Raw genomic sequence first — 16,518 nt, 5'->3', positions numbered from 1 at the left:
GTAGAGGTGAGAGAACAATTTAAGGAAATCAGTTCTGTCCTTCCAGCAGGAGGGTTCCTGGGATTGAACTCATGTGAGCAAGCTTGCTGGTGACCACCCCTTCTGGCAAGTCACTTCACTGGGATTGAACTCATGTGAGCAAGCTTGCTGATGACCGCCCCTTTCTCCCAAGTCATTTCACTGGCCCCAGGTCACATTATTTCCTGTGCATTCGCGTTATGATTTCTAAGCAAAATGTGTTCGTTGGGGGAAAAATACAAACTTAGCTTACATTATAAATTGTGAACTGATGAAGAACAATACAATAAAACTGTATTTTATCAAGATAACATCCTAAGTGGATTGGTTTTTATCTAAATGCATGAGTTTCCAAACTGTCCTTTGTCAACAGTCAGCCTGTCTAGAGCTGCCTCTGCCACCAGACTTGGCATCTGTGCTGGTAATTTTTTCCACGATAGGAAAAACAATATATTTCAAACTTGAAATTGAATTTTTAAGTATTCAACTAGCCCTATATTTTAAAACTTCCACTGTCTGCATTTTGGTCACAGATAATTTCATTTGACATTAGTTTTTGGCTTTTTGTAGTTAGGCAGCTACCATTATTCCTAACTACTGACAATTATGACTTAAAAAATGAATTCCTAAAGATGATTTAGCTTCCAATGAATGGCTGTTCCAATCTCTTTAAATAGTACTCTGGGATCCATTAACCCAAAGAGAATGTACTGGAATAATCCCTTGAAGTGCTAGGCCATTTTAAAGTGTGCATCCACACTGCACACAGAAGCAAAGTGTACAAGACGGCTGCCCACAACTCCCAACCTTAGCATCTTAGTCAGAGTGGAGCTGTCGTGTATTGAAGAGTCGATTTTCAGCAAACTTAGAGCATAACTACAGTAATATATTCAGTGACGCAGATTCCTTTATGAAAAGCAGCTCAACATACAGCTGCAATTTTCATATCAAAGTTCTGGTTTTACAGTTCTCATTAATTTTTTTGCCATCTCTTTTCAATCATATTCATCTTTGGCAATTTTATTGACAGAATTATTCATGCTGTATTTGGCAAGATGTTCATGTCTAGTATTTAAACCAAATTATATTTTTTTTAAAAAACAAACTAGAAAAAATTTAGTAGGGTTGATTCAAAACTATGAAGACAGAAAGAAAGTGAAATCCCTTGAGCAAGGGAAGAGCAGAGCAAAATATCTGTGACGGAGACACACGGAGAGCGATGAAGAGCAGAGCAAGTATCTGAGAAGGGACAAATGGATTTCCCTGGGAAGAGGAAATAAATAAAATCTCCTGGGTAAACTATGGGCAGGGGGAGGAGTGGGGAGGTGATGGGAGGGGGGGTGGTAACATGAGGGATTGGTTGGTTGGGTTGGGGGCAGGATGGATTAATGAAAGAGATATCTTTATTGGGGGTGCTATTTGGGGTTAGAGGGAAACCTGGTGCCAGGGAAACTCCTGGGAATCTTCAAGGATGACCCAAGCTAAGACTCTTAGCAATAGTGGAGAGTGTGCCTGGATCTTCTTCTCTAAACAGATTGGTGACTACCCTAATTGTCATCAAAGAGCCTTCATCCAGTGACTGATGGAAGCAGATGCAGAGATGCACAGTCAAGTACTTGGGCTGAGCTCTGGGAGTCCTCTTAAAGAAAGGGAGGAAGGATTCTATGAGCCAGGGAGGTCAAGGTCATGACATGGGAACCCACAGAGAGAGCTGACCTGATCTAGTGGGAGTTTAGGACTCTGTGCTGACAGCAAAGGAGCCTGCATGGGACCAACCTAAGCCCTCTGAATGTGTGTGACAGTTGCATAGCTCGGTCTGTTTGTGGGACTCCTAGCAGTGGTACCTGGCCCTAATGCATGAGCTAGCTTTTGGGAACTTATTCCTCATGCTGGGTTGCTTCACCAGCCTTGATGCAGGGGGTGAATGTTGGCCCTGCCTCAACTTGATATCCCATGTGTGGTTTGTTAACTCCCATGAGAGGCCTGGCCCTTTCTGAATGGAGGAATAGATGTGGGAAAGGGAAATCAGGAGGTGGTGGGAGGGAGTGGGAAAAGAGGAAGGAAGTAGTTGGTGTAGGACCCAGGGCAACTTGCTGCTTCGCCACACTGCTGCCATGCCAAGATTCAAGTAGGCCTGAGTTTTCAGTTTGCCCTAAAGTAACACCTGACTCCAGAAAAAGACCACAAATTGACACCACCCAGGAATGGACCATCCAAGAGCAAAGTACCAAAGGAAATTTCTAATGTTTCAACCATTATAGATAGGATTACCTGATGTCCCTTAGCCTGACACACATCCGTCCCCTTTTACCAAGACACCCCCTAGACAAATGTTAGCCAATCAGGGTCTTGAGCCCTGAAAATCCCCTCACCCCCAACCTCTACTGTGACTGAAAACCCTACTTCGTCTGGGCTGGACACTCTCTACTCTCAACTGCTGCCCCAGAAAGACAGAGAGTCCAAGCTGGAGTATGAATAGAGACTCTTTGCTTTTACATATGGGACTCAGTCTCCTTGTTGCTTGTAGGGGACTCTGAGATCTGGGCATAATAGTTGGTATATAAAATAAATGAAAACATTTAATAAAAAAGGAAAAATATCTGTGAAGGAAACACAGAGCGATGACCAGCATGGCAGAATATCCGTGAAGGAGACACACAGGGCAATGAAAGGACACACCTCAGAGAGCAAGCATCAAACCAAGGGTTTATTATTATATTCCTACTACTACTATTGTGTGCATGTGATGTGTGGATGTGGACATACATGTAGAGGTAAGAGGACAACCACTGAGCCAACGCCCCAAACCTCAGCCAAGTTTTAAAATCCAAATATATTTGGAGCTGGAAATATGTCTCAGCAGTTAAGAGCAGGTTTGGGGCCCAGCACCCACACAGCAGCTAACAGCATCGGTAACTCCAAAACTAGGGGTCCCCACATCACCTTCTGGCTTCTGTGGGCACTGAACACAAGTTGTGTGCACACATGCATGCAGGCAAAACACTCATGAGAGAGCAGGGAATCTGAAAAACCTCCAAGGAGAAGTCATTTTGTTGAGCAGAGTGGTGGTAACTCAGAAGCGTCAGGATGTGGACATGAAGTTTCTAGATAGGAGAACATTGCATTTTAATGCACCATGGCTTGAAGCAGGTTCTGCTCTGAAGTTGCTTTGTCTGATAAGGTAAACACTAGCTACACCTAACTATTTACATTTAAAATAATTAGTCAGATCAGAAGAAAGTTTAGCTCCTCAGCAGCACTGGCCACATTTCAAATCCTGAGGAATCACTGAACATAGGCTCATTGGACACATACAAGTAACATGTTTCCATCATGGCAGAGAGATCTGGTGGGTGAGGCTGATCATAGGACCAGCTGCACGAGGAAGCGTCATAATTAAGCTTTCTCACTAGTGTTTATTTTGTTGTTGTCCAACAAGGAATAACTACTAGAAGCAAGATGCAGAACTCGTGTCTGCTGTCTCTAGTGCCAAATTCCTTATTGCTTTTCCCCTAAGAGAAAACTTCCTTAAAATACTAATACCTACCAGACTGTAGGAAATGTAATGACTTGTGGATATCGTCTACCAGCACTAGAGAAATACATGCAGTCACATTTGACTGATATGTTTCTATCTTTTCCTGGACTGAGCAGGACAGCAAGGAGAGAGAAGAGTTTGTCTGCTGAGTGGCACATGGTAACATAGAACACACTCGGGAAATCATCTTTTGCAGTAGCTTTAAAAGGCATTTCTATAATACATTGGGGTGAGAAACAAAATCTTGTATTTAAGAGTCCTTTAAGATTAAAACACCTCTACTGTAATATAAACATTTCCCTTTAAATATTTAAGATATAGGATTCTAGCTGGGCAGTGGTGGCACACACCTTTAATCCCAGCACTTGGGAGGCAGAGGCAGGTGGATCTCTGAGTTCGAAGCCAGCCTGGTCTACAAAGCTAGTTCTAGGACAGTCAGAGCTAATACATAGAGAAAGCTTGTCTCAAAAAACAAACAACAAAAGCTATAGGATTCTTTTGGGAAGTACCTCAGAATCATTTATAATATAAAATCATGCTGGAGCACAAAGCACAGAAAATGACTGGATGTTTTCCAGATCTTTGATGAGCTAAACATAACTCCAACGGTCTAACTGAATAACTTTAACCCAAATCAAAGAAACTTATTCCAGAATGAAAAACTGAAATCTCAGAGAAACATACTGATAAAGTAACCACATTAACTTACTCAATAACAAAAATAATTATTTTCGTAGGAAATTTTCCCACTCAGCAGTGAAATTTTCATTTAATAACACAGGGCTTCTGGAAGTAGCTTTACTCACACATACTTCTTTCATTTTAATTTTTTATTTACTTATTAAGAAAAATGGCATTATCTTTTAAGTAAATGTTGAAAAGTTACCTAATAAGATTTATCATTTATATTCACAATAAAACATATTACTATGTAAAATTATCTGGGCCGTAGTGGAGCACGCCTTTATTCCCAGCATTTGGGGGGCAGAGGCAGGTGAATCCAGGTGAGTTCAAGGTCAGCCTGGTCTACAGCGCGAGAGCTAGGACAACCAAAGATGCACAGAGAAACCCTGTCTTGAAAAAAATTACTATGCAAAATTAAACAAAAAGGAAAATTACAAATAAAAAGTCAGAACCTAGTAAACTGTATTATTTACCATTATTAAGTATTTTATATCACCTAACCATTTTAGCCTATGTGATGACATGAAAAAACGTTATAAAGGCAAAACAAAAACTTCATATTTTTTGTATTATAGGTTTACCAAGGAAGAAAATGAAGAAGAACTAGCCAGGAGGTTGCGACTGTATAGGTCAGGTGGAGAAGAGTGCTTGCCTGGCGTGCACAATGTCCTGGATTCCATCCAAGCACCACACAAACTAGGCATGGTGTTGCCAGACTGCTATACCAGCACTTCAGAGATGAGGGAAAAGGGATCAACTCCTAACAGAGTTCATTAAACACAACAATTGAATGTTACCCACAAAGTCCAATATACTTCTATAAAATTGTATTCAATTGGAGCCTGGCATCATGGTACATACCTTACTCTCAGAACACGGGAAATGGAAGCAGGACAAGCAACAGTTCAAGGCCAGCCTTGGACTTCAGCCTCAGCTATGTAAGACCTTGACTCGAGAAACTAAATTAACAAATAGTAATAGAAGAAAAGATAGAGTTTAAAGCTCTTTCTGCAAAAATCAATATATTTCTTTAAAATGATTGAAGCCCACTTATATATATATAACTATATATTTTTAATATATATATATAATAAAGTAATTTCTATATAACATATATGACATGAATGTTTGCCTGCATGTATGCAATTGTACTGAGTTCATGTCTGGTGCTCTTGGAGGCCAGAGAGGGCACTGGATAGCCTGGAACTGGAATTACAGATGACCAGGACTTGTGTGGGTGCTGGGAATGGAACATGGGCCCTATGCAAGATTATGAAGTGCTCTTAACCTCTAAGCCATCTCTCCAGCCCCTCTATGTAAATGTTTAATGAGTGATACCCATCTGTCTAAAGGTAAACTGCATCAGAATTTATGAGACAAAGCTGAGGGGCTGGAGAGATGGCTCAGCAATTTAGAGTACTTGCTTCTCTCACAGAGGACAAGAGTTCATTCCCAGCACACACATGCTAGCTCACAACCATTGGTAACTCTAGTTTCAAGGAATACCCTCTTCTTTCCTGTGCGGTATATGTGTATACATGAAGGCAAAACACCCACACATAAAATAAAATAAATAGATCTGAGGAGAATTTTTTAAGAGAGACGCCAAGACTTCAGGGAGCGGGGGAAGCGTCTGTTTCTTGGAGCAGGCTGGTCCTGAGCGTTCACGCCCTGCACCAGACAGTCCCTGCCTTCTCATCGCCTCACCCCACTTCCTTCATATAAGATGCAGCATACCTAGGCCTTTGCCCTTCCTTCCTGAGGATACACTGTCAACTGAACTGCATCCCCAGCTCCAACATCACAGTGCTCAACTGCAGAATGAAAATAATAAAGATACCAATTTTCTTCAAGATAATTGTTTTATAGAGTGATGCATAAGCAAATTTTTCATTGAAGGCTTAAAATAATGCAATATATTTAAAAACAAAAAAGAAAAACAAAGTTAAGTTTCCTGGAGATGGCAGGACCTGAAGCCGAATCTTGGTGGCTGCAGATTCACTTTTTTTTTCCTTTCTGTGTGGTCTGCCCTCTGGTGGCCAGAATCAGTAACATTTATTCCACCACAAGATACCTAGAGTTGTCGGCTTCTCTAGTCCAGTTCTTTCTGGTAGCCAGTAGAGAGGCCAGTTTGCCTTTAGCCTGGCTTAGATGCCACCTGCCAGCTTTCATCATTTCCCACACACACTGGAATATTTCAGTGCCAAAGTAATGTTGAGAATTGCTGAAACAGTGCTTCTGCATGCATCTGCAAACTTTCACGTTGAAAATTAAAAATACAAGTGAAATACACAATTTTGATTCCACAAAATATAAATATCTTGGAGAGAAATATGAATAAAACACTTGTCATGTAAGTGAGGGAGGCAGAATTCTGATCCCTAGCTCTAATATAAATGCTGGGTAGGCATGGTGGCCCATAAGTAATCCCAGGAAACAGAGAAGCTGACTCTGGGTTCAAGTGATAGATTTTTACCTCAACACATAACATGGAAAGTAGTAAAAACCAGACATCATGCTCTAACGTACATACACATGTACACAAGCATCTGTACACACACATTCAAACATAAATATATGCACACATATATGCCACACATATGTATACACATTCAAGCACAAATATTTGCGCGCGCGCGCACACACACACACACACACACACACACACACATGTATGCACATGCAAACAATTCAGTCTGATTTGGTGCACATACATTACTCTTCAGTGTTCCCTCCCCCTTTTCCAACTGAAGTACTGGTGTCTGACAAAGAAGATGAAGGTAATTCAGCAGACAAAACACAGAAATTAGGTGTGATCCTGCTTGTTGATAGTGTTGAAGACAGTGCAAAACTATGCTGGACAGTTTTTCATCTGCTTGACCAAAGGAAGAGGGGGCCTCAGTAAAGGAGCCTCCATCAGACTGGCCTGTGAACAGTCTTCTCCATCAGACTGGCCTGTGAACAGTCTTCAGGGGCATTCTTTGGATTGACGGTGCTCCTCTACAGTCTCTGGTTCAGTTTCCGCCTCCGGATTCCTGCCTGGAGTTCCCTCGTTGACGGTTTATAAAGTGTAAGCCAAAAGGAACCCTTTCCTCCCCAAGCTGCCTTTGGTCGTGATGTGTACCACAGCAATAGAAAGCACACTAGGACAAGAACTTTTATACATTCAGCAGTATAAGAAATCATCTGTTCCTAGATAAACAACTTAAATACACCTATAACCCCTAAAGAAATAGAAACAGCTATCAATAGTCTCCCAACCAAACAAAGCCCAGGCCCAGATGGATTCAGGCCCAGCAGAATTCTACCAGATGTTCAAAGATCTAATACCACTACTCTTAAAATTATTCCCACAACAGAAACAGAAGCCATATTGCCAAACTATTTTATGAGACTATAGTTACCCTGATACTCAACCCATACAAAGACACAACTAAGAAAGAATTACAGACCAATTTCCCTCATGAACACAGATGCAAAAATACTTAATACTGGCAAACCAAATTCAAGAACACATCAGAAAAAATCATCCATCATGACCAAGTAGGATTCATGCCAAAGATGCAGGGATGGTTCAACATACAAAAAATTCATCTACGTAATCCACCATATAAAAAAATTGAAAGAAAAACATGCCCGATCATCTTACTAGTTGCTGAAAAAGCCTTCAACAAAATTCAACACCCCTTCATGATAAAGGTCTTGGAGAGAAGAGGAATACAAGGAACATGCCTAAACATAATAAAGGCAATATACAGTAACCCAACAGCCAACATCAAACTAAACGGAGAGAAAATCAAAGCAATCCCACTGAAATCAGGAACAAGACAAGGCTGTCCACTCCCTCCTTATCTATTCAATATAGTACTCGAAGTTCTAGCTATAGCAATAAGACAACAAAATAAGATCAAAGGGATACAAATTGGAAAAGAAGAAGTCAAACTCTTGCTATTTGCTGATGATATGATAGCTTATATAAGTGACCCCAAAATTTCTACCACAGAACTCCTACAACTGATAAACACCTTCAGTAATGTAGCAAAATAGAAGATTAACTCAAAAAATCAATATCCCCTCTATTTACAGATGACAAACAGGCTGAGAAAGAAATCAGAGAAACATCACCCTTTATAATAGCCACAAACAACATAAAATGTCTTGGGGTAACTCTAAGCAAACAAGTGAAAGATCTGTATGACAAGAACCCCAAGTCCTTAAAGAAATAAATTAAAGAAGATATCAGAAAATGGAAAGATCTCCCATGCTCTTGGATAGGTAGGATCAACATAGTAAAAACTGGCAATTCTACCAAAAATAATCTACAGATTCACTGCAATCCCCATCAAAATCTCAGCACAATTCTTCACAGACCTTGAAAGAACAATACTCAACTACATTTGGAAAAACAAAAAACCCAGGATAGCCAAAACAACCCTGTACAATAAAGGAACTTCAGAAGGCATCACCATCCCTGACATCAAGTTCTACTATAGAGCTATAGTAATGAAAACAGCTTGGCACAAAAACATGCAGGTGGACCAATGAAATAAAATTGAAGATCCTGATATCAACCCACACACCTATGCACACCTAATTTTTGACAAAAAGGTTAAAAGTATAAAATGGAAGAAAGAAAACATACTCAACAATTGTGCTGGTATAACTGACTGTCAACATGTAGAGGAATGCAAATAGATCCACATCTATTTCCATGCACAAAACTCAAATCCAGACGGATCAAAGACTTCAATAAAAAGCCATCTACACTGAACCTCACAGAAGAGAAAGTGGGAAATACCCTTGAATGCACAGGCACAGGAGATCACTTCCTAAATAGAACACCAGTAGTACAGACACTGAGAGCAACTATTAATTGGACCTCGGAAACTAAGAAGCTTCTGTAAAGCAAAGAGCATGGTCAACAAGACAAAATGTTTCCCTACAGAATGGGATCTTCACCAACTCCACATCTGATAGAGGGCTGATCTCAAAAATATACAAAGAACTTAAGGAACTAGAAATCAAACTACCAAATAATCCAATTAAAAATGGAATACAGAGCCGGGCGTTGGTGGTGCACGCCTTTAATCCCAGCACTCGGGAGGCAGAGGCAGGCGGATCTCTGTGAGTTCGAGGCTGGGCTGGACCGATAGCCTCCAAAACAATACAGAGAAACCCTGTCTCGTAAAACCAAAAAAAAAAAAAAAAGGAATACAGAGCCGGGCACTGGTGGCACATGCCTTTAATCCCAGCACTCGGGAGGCAGAGGTAGGCCAAAGACCCTGAAATACCACTGTTGGGCATATATTTAAACCACAGGGACATTTGCTCTACTATGTTCATAGCAACACTATTTATAATAGCCAGAATCTGGAAACAACCTAGATGCCCCTCAACTAAAGAATGGATAAAGAAAATGTGGTACATTTGTGCAATGGAGTACTACTCAGCAGTAAGAAACGACATCTTAAAATTCACAGGCAAATAGGCAGAACTAGAAAAAAACATCCTGAGTGAGGTAACCCAAAACCAGAAAGACAAATATAGTATGGACTCACTCATAAGTAGATACCAGACATAAAGCAAAGGATACTCAGCCTACAATCCACAACCCCAGAGAAGCTAGAGCCCTCTTCCAGAAACAGATGGAAGCAGATGCAGAAATCCACAACTAACCAATGGGCCAAGCTCCTGGAGTACAATCCAAGTGAAGGAGGAGCGATAAAATGAACAAAGGAGTCAAGACCATGATGGGGAAACCCACAGAAACAGCTGACTGGAGCTAGTGAGAGATCACTGACTCAGGTCTGACAAATGGGGAACCTGCATAAGACCGAACTAGACTCCCTTAATATAGGTGACAATCGTGTGATTGGGTCAATGTATGAGGTAGTGGGTCCAAGATCTAACACTAATGCACAAACTGAATAGTGGAGCCCATTCTATATGGAGAGATACCTTGCCCAGCCTAGACACAGGGGTGTGGGGAGTGGAAAGGTGCCTTGGTCCTGTCTCAACTAGATGATGAGACAGACTTAGTAGACTTCCTACTCTCCAAGGAGCAGATGGGAGGTCGGGGGGAAAGTGGGGGGAGTGGGAGGAGAGGAGGAAGGAAGAACTGGGATTGGAATGTAAAAAATAAATTGATAAAAAAAGAAACCTCAAAAAAAGAAGAAATCATCTGTTCCTAATAGAACAATGGTAGTACCCTTGCTTAAGGCAAGGGTTTCAACCTTCCTGGGGAAATAAATCTATTTGTTCATGAAAAGAGCAATTAAATAAAATCTAAAATAAACAAAAATGTGTTTTTCTGTTGTCAGTGAAAAAGTTTCATGAAGTATCTCCCACCTCATCCTTGCCGATATATCTGAGGAATGAATTCTCTCCCAGCTCCTCCCATACCAGAGAATGAAGTCCTCCGCCCCCCACCCCACCCTCTCCCATACCACAGATGACTCCCCTCTCTAAAGGGAGAAGAGCTCCTTTGTGTCAGAATCTTGAGATCAGTGTCCTGAGTTCCAAAGATGACTCTCAAAATTCTTACATTTTCCCTGGAATGTGGCTTCCTACTGTCTCAGTCAGAGAAAAACCAAATTTGTGAATCCCTGTGGGTACAAGATGACCCATAGGCATTCAGGGAAAATTGCTAGAACTTTAGCCTAAATATTTTTAATTGTAAATATTTAACTGTAGCTCTGTTTTTTAATTCTATATAATATTTTACATTAATGTATCTATGTAGATGTACATAGTTTGCAGACATATACTAATACACATTAATAAATAAAAGGAAAAGTGTTCAAATGTTTTTGCTACTAGAATATCAAATCAAAAATGTTCAGGGAAGCTAGACAGTGGTGGCACCTGCCTTTATTCCCAGCACTCAGGAGGAAGAAGCAGGCAGATCTCTGTGCGTTCAAGGCCAGACTGATCTACAGAGCGAGTGCCAGGACTGCTTCCAAAGTCACGGAGAAACCCGGTCTCGAAAAACCAAGAAAAAAAAAAGTTCAGGCGCCCAAGTGCCAATGTAGCTTGTAGCTTAGTTGATAGAGAGTTTGCCTAGCAGGCATGAAGCCCTCAGGTTCAATCACCAGCAATGCATATGGCTTGGTGGTGAGTGCCTGTAACGCCAGCATTCAGAAGTGGGGGTCAGAAATTCAAGGTCATTCTCTATTATAGAGAGTTCTTGAATCCAGACTGGAATACAAGTTACCTGTAAAGCAAAAATAAGTTGGGCATAGTAGTTCATGGCTTTAATTCCAGTGCTCAGAAAGCAGAGGCAGACAGAACTCTGTGAGTTTTTAGGTCTACATTGTGAGTTCCTGGACAGCCAGGGCTCCAGAGTGAGGCCCTGTCTCAAACAAACAAGTCTGGGCCAACAAATAAAGGGGGAAAGTTTAGTAGGCATAAATTGAGGCTACAGTTCTTTAAATAACGAAAATTAGAAGCATGGTATAGAAAAACATGTCCTGTCTAAACTTGCAAATTCAGTAGTTAAGGAGGAAGTGAGAATCAAGTCAATAGTTAGAAAATACAAAGGAAAACAAATTAAAGATTCAATTTAGTAAATAGACAAATACAGAAGGGAAGAAAAGAAAGCACAAGAAATAAGAAAACTATATAACCGATAAACTAATGAAAAAGTCCCTAGTGATAAAAAAATGTAAGCAAAACAAAAAGGAGAAAGCAAGGAAATAAATGAAAAGGCCTTGAATGCTTAGACGAAACAAACCACGTGTGGACTGGGTGTGCAGCCCAGCAATCTCATGGCTTGGGTGGTGGAGGAGGAGCGGGAGTTCAAGGTCTCCCTTGGCTGTGAGCAAGTCTGAGGCCAGCCTGGGCTACATGAGACTCAAATATCAAGACAGCAGCAACAACAGATGTTCTGTTCTGAAAATCAGCAAGTTGCCATACAGTTGGAAAGAATGCAGTGTTCACCGTGTCTAGAACGGCACTCTTTGTGAGGTGCCCTCAAGAAGTAAAAAAGGAACGATATAGTACTCTACACCAAATGACTGTGGTTAGGGTTTAGACAGTTGATGAATTTTGGCCATTTCTTTTCCTTTACTGTAAACTCAGCTGAAGAATATTTATAGATTTTGAGGAACATAACACAAAAACTGACAGGAGGATGGACATGTTGAGATACTGTATTCACAAATGCTGAAAACATCGGGTTCATTGGGAGGGAGCATATGCAGATATGGCAGGTAATTAGTTATTTGCCAACCCAAAGAAACCTCCTCCAGATCTCTGCTGTTATACAATAACTGGGTAAGAATATTTTATAAAGAACCTATAATTTAGAACTTGTGTTATACCCAAGTCATGAGGATCCCCCAAAGACAACCAGGGAGATAGACCCACTGAACTGCAAAAGCAAGGTTTATTGTTCCATTCAACCATGACAGGGATTTCATTTCCTATAGCTTCAATAAAGGCAACTGCATCACAGCACTGAACTTTGCCCTCTATTTGAAAACTGAATACATATCATTTAGAGAAGCAATTAAGAAGTTCATTAGTGACATTCTACATGGACAATAAATTATATTTTAAGATGATGTGTCTATTTCATTGGTACTTTAAGAGCCATTGCTAACAATAACTTTAAGGCATTTGACCTAGAATTCAAGCATGTTTTTCCTGCTTTAAAAACAAACCCTCTTTTTTGAGGAGTGTCGCACTTTTACTGCTTCCCCAGGGTCAGAAAAGAGCAATGCTTTATTTTTAGACAAATGTGAGATACTGTTTACTAGGTCACCATTAACTTATTCATCAAATGTTCACAGTCTTTTGTAGTTTGAATAGGAAATGCCTGCCACAATCTCCTGAAGACTTAGTTTCAGCTCATGAGCTCTCGGAATGTGATTGGATTTGGAGGGCCTGATGTATCAGTGGATTAATATAATGGCACTATTCTGAGGTGAAAAATGAGTCACTGAGACCTGATTGGAGGAAAGTAGGTCACTGGGGGCCCGTCTTTGGGAGACTCTATTTTTCCTGGTCCCTTTCCTCTTGTCCCTGTCTTGAGGTAAGTAGCCTACCACAGCCTCCTGCCACAGTGATGTTCTGCCTCTGTAGCTCAGGAGGACTGAAACCTCAGAAACTATCTTTCTCCAAGTTGATTATATCAGACACTTTGTTATATTATTGAAATTATTTGTTGTTATCAGTGCTGTTTTTGCAATAGGGTCTCACTATGTAGTCCTGGATATTCTGGAATTATGTAGACCAGGATGGCCCCAAACTCACAGAGATCTCCTCTACCTCCAGAGTGCTGGGGATTTAAGGTGTGTACCACTATACTCAGCTGTGATCTAAATTCTAACATAGTCTTTTAAAGTGTTAATTTAATTAATCATAATCAATAAAAACCCAGAGTCAGATATCAGGGTAATAACCTGAACGACCAGAGAAACAGAAGAACAGCCAACAGAGATTCTTCTGACCAAAAGGGCTGAGATCCTGTCTCTACCCTATCTTATCACTTCCTGTCTTCACCTCCCGAGTGCTGGAATTAAAAGTGTGAGTAACCACCAACCAGCTACTGTGATTAATTCGTGTCTAACTCTGCCCTCTGATCACCAGGCAAGTTTTATTTGTTAGAACACAAACAAAATATCACAAAACAGTCTTAGTGTCAAATATTCAAGATTCATTTGTGAAAATGAGGAGACTGATTCCTACAGAAGTCACAAAATTTTCTCCAGTCCTGGACGAAGTTAGCGAGCTCTGAGCACCGGGGCACCCGGCCACACCCAGCTATTTGTACCCAATTCTGAGTAACCGTGTGGGCTCGGGAGGAAAGAATAGAGGAAGCAGGGCTGGAGTATGCAGCTGTGGGAAGCTACCACCCATGCTGGGGAAAGACCTTTGGGGAGACTGCTTTGGGGCCACCCACATTCCTGACAACAATCCCTCACCCTCTCTCTATCAGTAAGGCTAATAAATATATCGGTTCCTCAGGTGTCTTAGTTAGGGCTTCTATTGCTGTGCAGAGACACCATGGCCATGGCAACTCTTATAAATGAAAGCATTTAATGGAAGTGGCTTACTTACAGTTCAGACATTCAGTACATTATTGTCATGGTAGGGGGTATGGTGGCACGTGTGGCACTGACTACATCTTGATCAGAAGGCAATAGGAAGTGGACTGAGCATCACACTGAGGGCAGTTTGAGTGAAAGAGACCTCAAAGCCCACCCCCACAATGACACACTTTCTCCAACAAGGTCACACCTACTCCAACAAGCCCAAGCCTCCTAATAGTGCCCCTCCCTGGGGGGGGCATTTTCTTTCAAACCACCATACCAGGTAAACTGTGGTGGAATTTGTAGTTTGGATTTGTTGTTATGACCTGATGAGAGAGTAGAGCTTGTTCACACGTTCCCCAGAGAATCTGAAAATATGTTGCCATCTCATTTACATCAGAGTTGTAAAACACTACAACAAAAAGATGGGAGCTGGGCAAGCTTGGCTCATCCCTGTGATTCCAGTGCTTCGGTGACAGAGGCAGGTAAATCACTGAAGGCTGGAGGTCGGTCTGGGTGTGCATAGTGGGTACCAGGCGACATAGTGAATGAACCCTACCTTGAAAAAGAATCAATAAATATAAAAGATAAAAATGTCACAGAGGGCACTGCTCTTATGGAGGACGGGCTCAGTCCCCAGCACCTATGAGGAAGGTCACATATGGCTGTAGCTCCAGTTCCAGTGATCTGGTACTTTTCTCTGGCCTCTGTGGACAGCAGGCACATACAGTGGACAAAACACTTATATGTATAAAAATAATTTTAGCCACAGCTGTAGCATTGCACTAGGTTAAAAATAAAGGAATTGCATGGGCGCTGGGATATATAGTTTGGTTGATAGAATGCATGCCTAGTGTGAACAAAGTAATTATTTCAACCCTCAATACTGCATAACCAGGGCAAGTGGCACATTCCTGTAACACCAGTACTTGGCAAGTGGAGGCAAGGAAAGTCCGGGGCTACCCTTGGCTACGTAGTGAGTTCAAGGCCAGTTGAAGTTACATGAACCCCTGCTTCCCACAAACAAAACAACAGAGTCCTTATAAGTATAGCTGCTTTGTGAGCCACCTATTGTATTCCCGGGTACAGACCTGAAGGGAATACATCAGCAATGCCAAAGACATTTCTGTATAGTCATGTTTATTGTGGCATTATTCACAATAACCAAGCTTTGGAATCAGTCTAGGTGCCTGTCAATACACATTCCCACTACAGAACACATATAAAAAATACTTGGCACTATGCTTGGTATTAGCAGATGGCAAATACAGACTAGGATGGTGTGAAGTATATTTTATATTTTCTGATTAAACCTCATGTCAACCCTATGGTAAAAGCACAGCTGTGTGGATGTTTATGTATGTGTGTGTGCTTATTTGTATGTATCTATTTCAATCTCTTCTGTTATGTGTGTCTTTAATATGAAACTGTGTTCATGTGTAGTCAAGAAGAATAAGAGTTGCCAAACTGAGCCATGATACTTCAAGACTACAACCATTGTGAGTGGAATTCTTAATTGGTCTAAGTAATAAAAACCCAGAGTCAGAACTAGAGGAAAATGCTGAGAGATCAGAGAGAAAGAGCAAGCCATAGCCACACCTTACCTCCACAGTGTCTCAGCATACAAGAGAGTGAGTTTCTGTTTCTCCCTACTTGTATCCTGTTTGTGCCCAGCCACCTCACTTCCTGTCTGTCTATTCAGACCTCCAGACCTCTATGGTTAGCTAGCGACGAGCTCCATTCTCTGACCTTTGGACAGGCTTTATTTGTACAAGCGAGATGTCACCACACACCACAGCAAGTCCCTACTCTCTCTGCACTGCACCCACATGTGAGAGTGTACATCTGTTCTGAGTGTGTTTTTATTTCATGATAAACACATTATTAGTGTGAGGACACTGACTACAAGAACCACAACCACCAAGAAGAGCCTCATGCTTTAAGGAGAAGACCAAATTCAAGTGAGACCACGTATGAGACTTGTGATGCTGAGGATGACAGGAGTCTATGTTTCACAGTTATCTGCTTCTCTCAGAACTGCAAAGCACATGGAAGAGGCCGGAGGTTACACTCCAATGCGGAGTGCTCCGGAGTGAGTCGGGTGGCTCTCTGTACATGGCCCATGGGCTCCTCAGAAACCTCACTAGCAGCTTTCAATGGAAGGACCAGCTCCAGAGCACTGTGGGCTTTCTATTTTGAGTCAGTTTTGAAGACAGAAAAACAGAACAGTAAATGATAGTAATC

This window comes from Mesocricetus auratus, unplaced genomic scaffold (assembly GCF_017639785.1).
Source record: "Mesocricetus auratus isolate SY011 unplaced genomic scaffold, BCM_Maur_2.0 Super-Scaffold_100029, whole genome shotgun sequence".
Classification (NCBI taxonomy): Eukaryota; Metazoa; Chordata; class Mammalia; order Rodentia; family Cricetidae; genus Mesocricetus; species Mesocricetus auratus.
This window is presented reverse-complemented; position numbering follows the sequence as displayed.